Raw genomic sequence first — 13,318 nt, forward strand, 5'->3', positions numbered from 1 at the left:
AAAGTGCGGTTTCCTTTTAAATGAAGTGAAGTATATTTATTTAGCGCATTACTCTAGTGACTCAGAGCGCTTTACATAGTGAAACCCATGATCTAAGTTACATTTAAACCAGTGTGGGAGCAGGTGGGTAAAGTACCTTGCTCAAGGACACAACGGCAGTGAGTAGAATCGAACTTGAAACTGTCGAGTTGCCTTAGAATGTATTAAATTCAATCAAAATCTCGTAAAAATCATAAACACATCCTAGAAATGTCTCAATAATTCCATGAAGAATATTTTTATTTAGGAACTTTCTAATGTGATGTGTTTCTATCTACACTTCTGTTAAAATGTAATAATCACTTAGTCTTCTCTTTTGTTCAAATGTAATAATCACTGTTTTTGTTGTTTGATACTTTAGTTTTGGCTGATACTACAAATGTTGGTATCGATCCAGTACCAAATAGTTTCAGGGGCAGTATGGGTCATACCAATGCGGATACTGGTATTTAAAGTCATCAGGATAATTGAATGATTACATTTTTGTTGGCAATCATAATCAGACAAAAACACAGGATGCTGGTGTTAGAATATCAATTGAATATTTAAATATGGCTCTGAATTAAATCATTAGGTTTATGCCCTTAAAGTCTTCCTTTTTACTGAGTTTGTAAACAATAACAAACTCAACAAAATATATATATATATATATATATATATATATATATATATATATATGTGTATATATATATATATATATATATATATATATATATATATATATATATATATATATAATACAAAATATCGATCAAACTTCTGTAATTACCCTATATTGGTATTATGCTTGGTAATGTTATCGTGAATTTTTGTATGGATCAGTCCACATCTGTTTAAATTTAAGAGCTTTAGCAGGGTTTCTGTGCGTCATTAAAAAGCATTAAAAATCATTGAACGGACTTTGCCTAAATAAAGGCCTTAAATGGTGTTAAAAAGCATTAAAAACGAATTCCAGAGGCATTAAAATATTCACACAATCGTAGGCCGGGACCGATATAAATGAAAATAAACCTAATAACTTAATTATTGCCGTCATCAATATATTGCTATATCCAAGTGTTTCCTTCTTGGTCTGTGGATTTTAAACTGGACTAAGAGGTCTCACTTTGTTTATCCCACAGTAGACTTACATGAACAAAGTGGGCCTCTTGTCAGTCATTCACAATCTTTGTTTCGACTACTTGCAATTCTCCTCCACATGATTTCCTGTGTGCAGTTGTGTTAGCGACACTCGTTTTCATGTTGGAGATGGAAATAGTCATTTTAATACAACGCTGTAGTACAGACCTCCGTATAGCTGCCCAGGATATGCCTGTTTTATGATTCTTTAATTTTGGGCCTTTTAGAATCAGAATGTTTTCATCCCTTTGTGTCAATTAAGTGAAATTAGGTCTGACAACCTTTTGACAAGTTGACTTCATGTCCATTAGGACTTTTCAAAGTGTAAAATACCATCCGCCTTAAACAGAATGTTATACTTTGAAAGTAAACTGGATCATTTATTTTGTGTTCATACATGACTTCCTGTCCCACACGAGCAGATTTTAGCTCAATTGAACCACTTTGTTGTGTCGACCACTAAATATAGAAGCCAGGTGGTGGAAACTGACACATTGACTTGAAAACAAAAAACGGAACAAGTTTGTCGCTATGGGGGCGCCGTTCCACATCCAATGGAAATCCCCGGTTTCACATACAAACGTTGCTTGGCGAGATCAATGACGAAACATTACTTCAGGTTCAAGGCATGAAGCAAAAGGAAATACACTTTAAACCCACAGCCCTCGCAGTGAGCAAACTCGACCACAAGATGGCATCATAGCTGAGACAACAATACAGAATACAGATTTACACTGTAAACAACCTCATCTTTTCTCCAAGTTTATACATCAGTAACTGACATTAACATCACAGGGGGCGCTGGAGCCTATCCCAGCTGCACTCAGGGAGATTGGTATATATGGCAATATAGATTTTAGGCCATATTGCCCACCCCTCGTAAAAAGTGGTCTTCTATTCCTGTGAATAATGTTGTAAAGAGCAATGTGTTTGTTTTCAGGCCAATTAATATAATCACTTGTTATTTTAAGTACATGTAAACTTACTGAATGCCTCATGTGACTGAGCAAATCTGGACATTTCTCAAGCATGTTTGTCATTGTGTGTCCTGCAGACGTCTGTGGAGAACAACGTCTGCCTGAAAAAAGGAGAGTAGCTTCAGGATGGTGAAGGAGGATCCTTCAAAGAGGAAGACCAGGCGCCACGGACCCTCTGGCGTCTCCTTTTCCTCTTTGACACAGACCCTTCCCTGTAAAAAGGAAGAGGAAGACTCACTGACGCCCCACATTAAAGAGGAAGAGGAGGAACACAGCATCACTCAAGAGGGAGATCATCTTGAAGGACTGGAGGAGTTCCCAGTGACTGGTGTCCCTGTGAAGAGTGAAGATGATGAGGTGAAAGGTGAAAGTGAGGAGAGGGGAGGGGGGGAGCCTCCAAGCAGCAGCTCAACACAACACATGACAACAGAAGCTGATGGAGACCACTGTGGAGGATCACAAGCAGACAAGCTCTTAGCTCCACTATCAGATAGTGAGGACACAACGTCACACTCTCCTGACACTGATGATGAAGACTCTAAAGATGATAAGACATGTCACACTGACAACACTCACTTCACATCTTCTCACTCTCACAAAACTTTTAAATACCATTGTAGTCTGAAAAGACACATGAGAACACACACTGGAGAAAAACCTTTTTCTTGCTCAGAATGTGGTAAAGGTTTTACACGAAGTCAACATTTGAAAGTACACATGAGAACACACACTGGAGAAAAACCTTTTACTTGTTCAATCCGTAGTAAAGGTTTTGTAAAAAGTAGCTATTTGAAAGTACACATGAGAACACACACTGGCGAAAAACCTTTTTCCTGTTCAATCTGCAGTAAAGGTTTTGTACAAAGTAACAGTTTGAAAGTACACATAAGAACACACACTGGTGAAAAATCACATTCTTGTTCAATCTGCAACAGAAGCTTTTGTGACCGATCAAACCTTTTAGCACACATGAGAAGACACCCAGGAGAGAAAGTGTTGAGTTGCAGTGTGTGTGGTGAAAGATTGTCTTCTAAGTACCAGTGTAAGAAACACAAGTGTGCTGGTGAGAACAGCAGCAGCAAATGAAACTGCAGGATTTGAAATAAACTGTCAAGACTTTCATTTTGACTTTCTAACAACTTTATGATTCATTTGTTGGGTCTCTATAATCTATTTTATTCATTATCGTTATTACTCTGTATTATAGTGATTGTGTTGTGATTGTTTTATATGTATGTCCCCAGACCTTTATGCAATATACAAGTGAGAGAAAATAGCAGATTTTTTTTTTGTTTTTGTGAAAGGATTTTGTTTTTACAAACTTACATTTCTGGATACATCAAATAAATCCAGTATTGTGTTCTAAACATTTTTTATGTATTTTTTTCTTTTTTCAACATCCCCAAAACAACATCAATATCAGTCAAAGTTTGGAGTGTCAGACAAAAGCCAATATTGTACATCATCCCACAGAGATTTACTTTGCATACATTCATAAAATAAACTGTTTATTGTGTTTCCCAATCACAGAACCAACAAGTGCTGTCTTCAATTGCAAAATAACATCCATAATATAATTTTAAGTGGTCAATTCCATCCTTTTTTTTAATTTAGATTAACTCTTTTATCTCAGAAAGAATGGATACTTTTAAGTATTTTTTTGTTTCAGAGAAAATAATAAGAAGAAGAAATAGAAAACAATTAAAAAAGATGCAGTAACTAGAATATTTTAAATAAAAGCCTATTTAAATGTTGTAATATTTCTTATTTGCAGGTCATACTTAATTAAATCTTGAAATATTAAAATATTTTTATCAGTCAATAAGTGCATCAGCGACCAAATGCCTTTTTCAAACCATTGCTGTACAAAGATGGATTTGTTTCTCATTTTAATATAAGAACAATTCCATAGTGGAGTATTGTGTGTGATGAAGTTGTGTTTGTAAATTAGTTTCCAGTACAACAACACTTGCTGGTAGGGATGGGTACTGTTCACTTCTAATTCCATGTTTTATGTGTTATATATGTCAATATATTGTGTGTTTGTATTTTGCCAACATGGTAGAATCACATGATAGGCAGGTTGTATCATGTTTTTCTGTCACCTTGAGGAAATGGCATAAAGAGGAAGATGACAATATAATGTCACTTGGACAATGATGTACAGAACAGAGGAGATTTAGTTCATTTGTATTTTTGGTTTTAGCTGATTCTTTTTTTTATTATTATTTCACTAAACCTCTCCATTATCCAGCTATGGATTTCTGGTAGCTGCTTAAAAGGAGATGGAAGGGGACAGTGAGCTGATGTATGAGGAAGGTATGGACATGGATAGGACTAGAGGGGAGAGAAGGTCATGAAGGTAAGTCGAGTGCTAAAAGAGTAAAAAGATTATAGTGGTGTCAGGTTCAAACACTGATGCGTCTATTAAACAGACGAGAAGGAAGAAATCATGCACAGACAGAGTTACATTTTGCTCAATTGAGGAGAGATGTGTTTTGGGCTGTACTCTAGTTACAGATCCAAACTACGTTCTAAAAGTCCAGCCCACGTGCTGCCTCTATTTATTTGGGAGGTCCCTGGTTACATCACTGAGGCTGTCGCTGAGGGAAGGGGGTCATCTTCACAGCTCCAGCTAGACACAATATATAATTATACAACAATGCAAATGTGCTGACAGTCGTGATATCACCTTGTCTCTGTTCTGTTTACGTCACGGTACTCGATGTTCGGTCTTGGCAGTCAGCAGGCCGGTTCTGGAAACAAACACTGATAAGAGACTTGCTTGCAATCTTGTGGATTGCCAGCTTTGCACAGACAAAGAAAAAATAATTTCAGCACACTTGATAATAACCATAGCAACAGCCTTTAAGCATAAGAGTTGTGTGATAATATACCGTAGTTCCTTGAATAGGCGCCGGGGCGCTAATTAATTTAAAACCTCTTCTCACTCCTGCCCTTAATCAATGCATGCGGTAAAAGTAAGCAGGAGCTAATCATTTTAAAACCTCTTCTCACCCGTGCGCTTACCAGTGGCATGCAGTAAAAATCTGACTGTGATTAAAAAATAAATAAATAAAAATGTATTCTGTGGCCGCGGCCCGGTGGTTGGGGACCACTGCTCTACAAGGTTTCTCATTGTCATCCCATTGGGTTGAGTTTTTTCTTGCCCTGATGTGGGATCTGAGCCGAGGATGTCGTTGTGGCTTGTGCAGCCCTTTGAGACACTTGTGATTTAGGGCTATAGAAGTCAACTTTGATTGATTAATTGCTTGATAATAATGTGACTCAAACATCAGAGTTAGTATAAGGTGATACTAACCTTCGATAGCTCAGTTGGTAGAGTGGAGGACTGTAGTTGCTCATGCTGAAATCCTTAGGTCGCTGGTTCAAATCCGGCTCGAAGGATTACTCTTTTTTTTTTAAATGATTAAATCAAGATTAACAACACAAGATACACTTACAATTAGTGCACCAACCCCAAAACATCCCTCCCTCATTCTCACTCATTCATACATTACATTTCTGTGTGACGTGGTTCAAATAAGAATCCAAATAATGTCTTACATCCTGAGGATGTAAACTGTGTGTTGTTTTGGCGTAAGATATTTACGAAACACAACCTGTCCTACAGTAAGATGTTTCTTTCTGTAGGGATAGTGATGCAATGGATTATGTGTCTCACTACGGACTAGAAGATTCTAGGTTCAACTCCTAGCCAGCGTGCTGTTGTTTGTTAACTGAACTGAAACAATATTCTGTGCGATTTTTGGGGGGAGTTTACTTTGCTTTGGCTTTTCTAAATCTACAAACTGAAAAATGTGTTGTTTTTCTCTTTATTATTGTGAATGTATAACTGGTAGTTGTATCTGTTCTTATACTCGGGGCATTCAATCAGAATAAAGTGGGTGAGGAAAAAGGTGAGCACAACAATATAAATGTGACTATTTTACATCTTAGCAGTTGTTCTTTACACCACAATGGAGTAAAACCTAAATATTTCCCCAGAACATCAAGTATTAGCACACTGATTGAGATTCTCTTCCATGATGTCGTTCAAACAGAATGTGGCTTGAGTAGATGGTTTAACATTAGACATCAGGAGAGCAAACACATTATCAATCAAGATGAGTAGGAACAGCCGTGATGGTATAGTGGTTAGTACTCTGTGTTGTGGTCGCAGCAACCCTGGTTCAATTCCGGGTCATGACGCTTAAACTGCTTTTCTTTTCAGCATTTTTCATCTATACTTGAAGACTTATTTATTAGCCTGCTAAGAACTTTTGAACATTTCTGAAAAATCTGCCAAATGTTTGCAATAATCATAACATTCTCGGTAGTAAAACATTCTTCAGAAGCATTTTGGTACATTTTTTAGAGAGCCTGAAATGGTCAGTCATGGAGCGTAAGACATTCTTTTTGAGCTTCCGGGATTCAAGTACCTGTTCTGCTGACCGATACTAGACTTTGAGACCCCCTTGGAAAGACCTCCTTCCACCCTTCAAAAGTCACCAATAGGGCAGACCTTGGTTACATTTGAATGTGTAAACCCAAAGTATTCGTATAGCTGAAATAGCTCAGTTGGGAGAGCATCAGACTGAAGATCCAATGCTCCGTGGATCGATCCTGGGTTTCAGCATAAATATACGTGCTTCTAAAATGGTACTTCTTACTAATAAGCCTCCTGTGGCTCTTACAATACTGAAATGGTCTCCCTGGCCTGCCAGCCTTGCTGGTGGACTCCGAGTATCAGTTGTTACAAACATTTCCTCCATTTTTAATTTGGACAACCGTTACGTGGTTTAACGGTCTTTGACTGAGCCTTACATCGGGCTGTTTCAAACACAAATTTGTTGCCTTAGGGGTTTGTCTTGGACTGTATAACTTGAAACTGAGAGTAATAAAGCTGAGCTCAGTGTGAGGTGAAGGTGCATCTAACACACCTACAGCAAAATATTAACCACAACTTTTTCATACAGATACACTGTCTAACTATTTGAGTTTAATGCAATTTTTTTAATCCTTCGGATGATCGCATTAACGCTCTGCCACCTGAAGTAAAGTTGATATAAGGGAGGTTTTTAGTTTCAGTGTTTCAAATGAAATAGAGAAAAAAACAATCACTGTTGAAAACTATTTAAATCAGATATAGATTACAAGGACTGCTGCAGTGTGGCAAAGGGATGTCTTTTGAGAAATGTAAGGAGGTTAGCATCAGCTGCCTGAACAGGGACTTGAACCCTGGACTCTCAGATTAAAAGTCTGATGCTCTGCCAACTGAGCTACCCAGGACCTTTTATATGCTGATATGTCCAACATCTGAGATAACATCCATATTGGCAATCTCAGATGAACGTGAATTAGTAAGGATGTTCAGTGACAAGCTGGGAACTGTCAAAGTTCAAACTCCCCAAGTGCTTGAACCCAAAGCTCATTTTTTGACAGATAAACCACTTTTACATCGTCATCAACAAAGAAGGTTTTGACCAAAAAAGAAGCTCCTCTCCCAAAATTGCCAACTCTGAGCTGGATTTAACTTGGATGCTCCCCAGAGTTTTGCCAGAAGCATTTTGTTTCAATTTTTAGTGGAGGTTAGCTGCAACAGGTAGAGCTGGTGAAGGCCCAGGCTGCAACAAATAGAAGGTCACTAGATTTTAAAGTCCAACATAAGCAGTCAGTAAAGCCCTGTTTTGGTAGTAAGCCTCATGTAAACTGTGTGTTTCTTTGGCCTAAGATGTTTACAATATACAACCTGTACGAAATTACAGGGCACGGAGCTAGTGGTGCAATTGATAACATGTCTGACTACGGATCAGAAAATTCTAGGTTCAACTCCTGGCTAGCTCGTTGTATTTTGTTAATTGAACTGAAACAAAATTCAGTGCAATTTCTTCGGGAGTGTTTTTTTGCATTTAAAATAAATATCTACTAACTGGAACATGCATTTTTTTTCTTTTTTATTATTGTGAATATATAACTGGAAGTTGTATCTGTTGGTATACTCGGGACATTCAATCAGAATAAAGTGGGTGAGGAAAAATGTGAAACAAAACAAATCTTGCCTAAGCACGCCTTCCTCTTGTTAGAGTAAAATTTGTTGGGGCTTCGTCATGTTGAGAGACACTTTTTGTGCCGTCTCACCCGGGCCGGGAGCAGGAACACAATTTGAGGAGGCAGGAGTTGAGTCAAGTAGAAGTATTTTATTGAACGCAGTCTGCAGAGAGTGGAGATTGTATAGTACACTTGAACAATAGTACCAGTAAAACCCAAAGCGATCTGTCTGAGAGTTTGTTGTACAGCAGCTTATATACACTGTGCCAGTAGTTATCTGATTGGTCAGTCTACTGACTGACGTCTGTTGCTATGTGTCTCGTGTCTAGGAATAATTATGCTGAACTACTCTTGGTTTCCTGTTATGCTCGTTGTTGCTCAAGTATCTGTTTCCTGTATGTGCAGTGTTTGGCACACTGAGTTAAATTGAGGTCAGGACGTTTCCTGTTTTGTTTGGTCCACTCTGTACTATCAGAAATGAGGCCTTGTACACAAAATTGAGGTCAGGACGTTTCCTGTTTTGTTTGGTACACTCTGAACTCTCAGAGTGTACCTAACTATACGAATGCGCATATTGCCCGTCCCCTTAAAAGGGGTCGGGGGGTCGCACTAATATACAACGAAAACTTTAACTTTAGTCCTAACTTAAATAATAAATATAAATCGTTTGATTTGCTTTCTATGAAGTCTGCCACACCTCTGCCTCTGTGCCTGGCCGTTATCTACCGCCCCCCAGGGCCCTATTCGGACTTTATTAGTGAATTCTCAGAGTTTGTTGCTGATTTAGTGACACACGCCGATAATATAATTATAATGGGGGACTTTAATATCCATATGAATACCCCATTGGACCCACCGTGCGTGGCGCTCCAGACTATAATTGATAGCTGTGGTCTTACACAAATAATAAATGAACCGACGCATCGCAGCGGTAATACGATAGACCTAGTGCTTGTCAGAGGTATCACCATTTCCAAAGTTATGATACTCCCGTATACTAAAGTAATGTCCGATCATTACCTTATAAAATTCGAAGTTCAGACTCATGTTCGGCAAGCTAATAATAATAAAAACTGCTATAGCAGCCGCAACATTAATGCTGCCACAACGACGACTCTTGCTGACCTACTGCCCTCGGTAATGGCACCGTTCCCAAAGTATGTGGGCTCTATTGATAACCTCACTAACAGCTTTAACAACGCCCTGCGCGAAACCATTGATAACATAGCACCGCTGAAGTTAAAAAAGGCTCCAAAAAGGCGTACGCCATGGTTTACTGAAGAAACTAGAGCTCAGAAATTATTATGTAGAAAGCTGGAACGCAAATGGCGCACGACTAAACTTGAGGTGCACCATCAAGCATGGAGTGATGGTTTAATAACTTATAAACGCATGCTTACCTTAGCTAAAACTAATTATTACTCAAATCTCATCCGCATTAATAAAAACGATCCAAAATTTTTGTTTAGTACAGTAGCATCGCTAACCCAACAAGGGACTCCTTCCAGTAGCTCCACCCATTCGGCAGATGACTTTATGAAGTTCTTTAATAAGAAAATTGAACTTATTAGAAAGGAGATTAAAGACAATGCGTCTCAGCTACAACTGGGTTATAGTAACACAGATACGACTGTATATACGGCGGACACTGCAAATATCCAAAATAGTTTCTCTCGTTTTGATGAAATAACACTAGAAGAATTGTTACAACGTGTAAATGGAATAAAACAAACAACATGTTTACTTGACCCACTTCCTGGGAAACTTATCAAGGAGCTTTTTGTATTATTAGGTCCATCAGTGCTAAATATTATAAACGTATCACTTTCCTCGGGCACTGTTCCCCTAGCATTCAAAAAAGCGGTTATTCAGCCTCTCCTTAAAAGACCTAACCTCAATCCTGACCTCATGGTAAACTACCGACCGGTGTCTCACCTTCCCTTTATTTCGAAAATCCTCGAAAAAATTGTTGCAGAGCAGCTAAATGAACACTTAGCTTTTAAAAATCTATGTGAAACCTTTCAATCCGGTTTCACGGCAAATCACTCGACTGAGACAGCCCTCGCAAAATTGACTAATGATCTATTGCTAACGATGGATTCTGATGCGTCATCTATGTTGCTGCTCCTCGATCTTAGCGCTGCTTTCGATACCGTCGATCATAATATTTTATTAGAGCGTATCAAAACACAAATTGGTATGTCAGACTCAGCCCTGTCTTGGTTTAATTCTTATCTTACTGATAGGATGCAGTGCGTCTCCCATAACAATGTGACCTCGGACTATGTTAAGGTAACGTGTGGAGTTCCCCAGGGTTCGGTCCTTGGCCCTGTACTCTTCAGCATCTACATGCCCCTAAAGCTGACCAACACGCCGGATTGTAGTCAGCTGGAGGCGTGTCTTAATGAAATTAAACAATGGATGTCCGCTAACTTTTTGCAACTCAACGCCAAAAAAACGGAAATGCTGATTATCGGTCCTGCTAGACACCGACCTCTATTTAATAATACAACTTTAACATTTGACAACCAAATAATAAAACAAGGTGACTCGGTAAAAAATCTGGGTATTATCTTCGACCCAACTCTCTCCTTTGAGTCACACATTAAAAACTTTACTAAAACGGCCTTCTTTCATCTTCGTAATATTGCTAAAATTCGCTCCATTTTGTCCACTAAAGACGCCGAGATCATTATCCATGCGTTTGTTACGTCTCGTCTCGATTACTGTAACGTATTATTTTCGGGTCTCCCCATGTCTAGCATTAAAAGATTACAGTTGGTACAAAATGCGGCTGCTAGACTTTTGACAAGAACAAGAAAGTTTGATCATATTACGCCTGTACTGTATATACCTTTATATACATATATACATACATATATACCTGTACTGGCTCACCTGCACTGGCTTCCTGTGCACTTAAGATGTGACTTTAAGGTTTTACTACTTACGTATAAAATACTACACGGTCTAGCTCCATCCTATCTTGCCGGTTGTATTGTACCATATGTCCCGGCAAGAAATCTGCGTTCAAAAGACTCCGGCTTATTAGTGATTCCTAGAGCCCAAAAATGTCTGCGGGCTATAGTGCGTTTTCCGTTCGGGCTCCAGTACTCTGGAATGCCCTCCCGGTAACAGTTCGAGATGCTACCTCAGTAGAAGCATTTAAGTCTCACCTTAAAACTCATCTGTATACTCTAGCCTTTAAATAGACCTCCTTTTTAGACCAGTTGATCTGCCGCTTCTTTTCTTTCTCCTATGTCCCCCCCCTCCCTTGTGGAGGGGGTCCGGTCCGATGACCATGGATGAAGTACTGGCTGTCCAGAGTCGAGACCCAGCATGGACCGCTCGTAGGGACCCAGGATGGACCGCTCGCCTGTATCGGTTGGGGACATCTCTACGCTGCTGATCCGCCTCCGCTTTGGATGGTTTCCTGTGGACTGGACTCTCGCTGCTGTCTTGGATCCGCTTGAACTGAACTCTCGCGGCTGTGTTGGAGCCACTAAGGATTGAACTTTCACAGCATCATGTTAGACCCGCTCGACATCCATTGCTTTCGGTCCCCTAGAGGGGGGGGGGGTTGCCCACATCTGAGGTCCTCTCCAAGGTTTCTCATAGTCAGCATTGTCACTGGCGTCCCACTGGATGTGAATTCTCCCTGCCCACTGGGTGTGAGTTTTCCTTGCCCTTTTGTGGGTTCTTCCGAGGATGTTGTAGTCGTAATGATTTGTGCAGTCCTTTGAGACATTTGTGATTTGGGGCTATATAAATAAACATTGATTGATTGATGATTGATTCTTTTACATAACAGTTGCTAAAACTTTTGTTCACTTCCAGTTCTTAATTTATTGACAATATACTCCATAAGTAATCACAATAAAAATAAATAAATAACTCTCAGTGAAGTAAGTTACATTTCATATGGTGAGATGAGTAAGAACATCTAGAAAATGAATGGATTGATGACATAAATTCAGAATGTTTATTATCATGGTTCTTCTTCTTTCTACTTTGTAAAGACTTGAAGTTTGAAGAGTTTCTTGAAGTGGATGATATTAGTACATTGTTTGATTGCTTTGCTTAATCCATTCCATCATTTAATTCCACATACTGATATACTGAAGGTCTTAAGTATTGTACGTGCATACAAATGTTTTAAATTACATTTTTCTCTAAGATTATATTTCTCCTCTTTTTTTTGAGAAAAATTGTTGTATATTCTTGGCTAGCAGGTTATAGTTTGGTTTGTGTATAATTTTAGTTGTTTGCAAATTCACTATGTTGTGGAATTTCAGTATTTTTGATTCAATAAATAAATTGTTTGAATGTTCTCTATATCCAACATGATGTATTATTCTAACTGATCTTTTTTGTAACACAGTTAATGAATGAAGTGTACTTTTGCAGTTATTTCCCCATTTTTCTGCACAATAACTCAGATATGGTATCACTAGTGAGCAGTAGAGAATATGAAGTGATTTTCGGTCCAGAACATGTTTTGCTTCATTCATTATTGCCGTGTTTCTTGCTACTTTATGTTGTAAATTTTTTACATGAGATTTTCAGTTCATTTTATCATCAATCATTATACCTAGAAATTTGGTTTCATTTACTCTTTCAATTTCTATTCCGTCTATTTGTATTTGTGTTTGACACTTCTTTTCTACTTTTACCAAATAGCATTATTTTAGTTTTACCGAAATTCAAAGATAGTCTGTTTTTGTCAAACCATCTTTTTAATTTGTTCATTTCTTCTGTTATTATTTGTATTATCTTCTGTGTGTTCTCTCCTGAACAAAACACTGTTGTATCATCCGCAAATAATACAAATTTTAAATATTTTATAACTTTAAAAATGTCATTTATATAAAGCTTGAACCATGTTGGTCCTAGTTTTGATCCCTTAGGTCAGGGGTGCCCATTACGTCGATCGCGAGCTACCAGTCGACCGCGGGGGGTGTGTCAGTCGATCTCCAGCCAGGCTTTTAAAAAAAATAGACCTAAAAATGAGTGATCATCAATCTTCACCAAGACGTCACTTAAATGACATTCACGGTACCGGAGGGTCTTGTGAGATGACGCTGGCTGCTGCAAGATCATTATTATTAAAATATGACCAAGAGGAAGGCGAG

General features: G+C 38.5%; 3 non-coding genes across 3 annotated transcripts; 2 read left to right on the forward strand and 1 right to left on the reverse strand.

Annotated features, from left to right (window-relative positions):
* Nucleotides 1–5,456: 5,456 nt before the first annotated feature.
* Nucleotides 5,457–5,543, forward strand: trnay-gua (transfer RNA tyrosine (anticodon GUA)). Its single transcript is given in 2 exon segments — nucleotides 5,457–5,493; nucleotides 5,508–5,543. It is a non-coding gene; the product is annotated as a tRNA-Tyr (tRNA).
* Nucleotides 5,544–6,275: 732 nt separating this feature from the next.
* On the forward strand, nucleotides 6,276–6,347 carry trnah-gug (transfer RNA histidin (anticodon GUG)). Its single transcript has one exon. It is a non-coding gene; the product is annotated as a tRNA-His (tRNA).
* A 1,007-nt stretch (nucleotides 6,348–7,354) lies between these two features.
* Nucleotides 7,355–7,427, reverse strand: trnak-uuu (transfer RNA lysine (anticodon UUU)). Its single transcript has one exon. It is a non-coding gene; the product is annotated as a tRNA-Lys (tRNA).
* Nucleotides 7,428–13,318: the final 5,891 nt, after the last annotated feature.

The sequence above is a fragment of the Nerophis ophidion genome, unplaced genomic scaffold (assembly GCF_033978795.1).
Source record: "Nerophis ophidion isolate RoL-2023_Sa unplaced genomic scaffold, RoL_Noph_v1.0 HiC_scaffold_35, whole genome shotgun sequence".
Lineage (NCBI taxonomy): Eukaryota > Metazoa > Chordata > Actinopteri > Syngnathiformes > Syngnathidae > Nerophis > Nerophis ophidion.